A 789-nucleotide genomic window follows, 5' to 3' on the forward strand; every position below is an offset into this window, starting at 1 on the left:
TACCATGGCCCTTTGCTTCTAGTAAATGTTTTGAAATTCCGGAAGGCTTCCCAAGTTATGCTTTATGATACATAGATTTACATCTCAACTAATACTTATTTTAGCAAGATAAATACTATAGTTAGTGATATCTCATTCATTTGAATCAGCCCTTAACCACGCAAAAAACTATATAAAGCATGCACGTCGAATTTTTATGACCAAAACACTTTGTCCCTTGCTACTTTTTCAGCATGGCTTCACGACCAACTCCTTTTTGTAATATTTCTCTCTCTCTCTCTCTCCATGGCCTATCTCAAGTCATTTGTAAATACTTTGCATTCTCTTTTTATTTAATTTATAAGATTACAGTGTGATTTTACCCTATTGTTACCCTTCAAAAGACTCTTGCTCTTTGCATTGACAACAGAAATACTCTCACACTCACTCTCGGCACCAACGACAACAAAAATGCAATAGTCGTGTACTTTCTTCCACTCTCACTTTGGCACCGACAATAGAAATAGAACGGTTGCACGAGTCCCTCACTCTCGCTCTGGCGCCGACAACAGATATGTAAGGTTGTAGACAATCCCTCACTCTCACTCTCGGCACCGACAACGGAAATGTAACAACCGCATGCATTCTCTCACTCTCACTCTTGGCACCGACAACATAAATGTAACGGCCACATGCATTCTCCCACTCTCACTCTCGACACCGACAACGAAAATGCAACGGTTGCACGTAATCTCTAACTCTCACTCTCAACACCGACAACAGAAATGTAATAGTCGCATGCATTCTCTC

The sequence above is a fragment of the Triticum aestivum genome, chromosome 4D (assembly GCF_018294505.1).
Source record: "Triticum aestivum cultivar Chinese Spring chromosome 4D, IWGSC CS RefSeq v2.1, whole genome shotgun sequence".
In the NCBI taxonomy this organism is placed as follows: Eukaryota; Viridiplantae; Streptophyta; class Magnoliopsida; order Poales; family Poaceae; genus Triticum; species Triticum aestivum.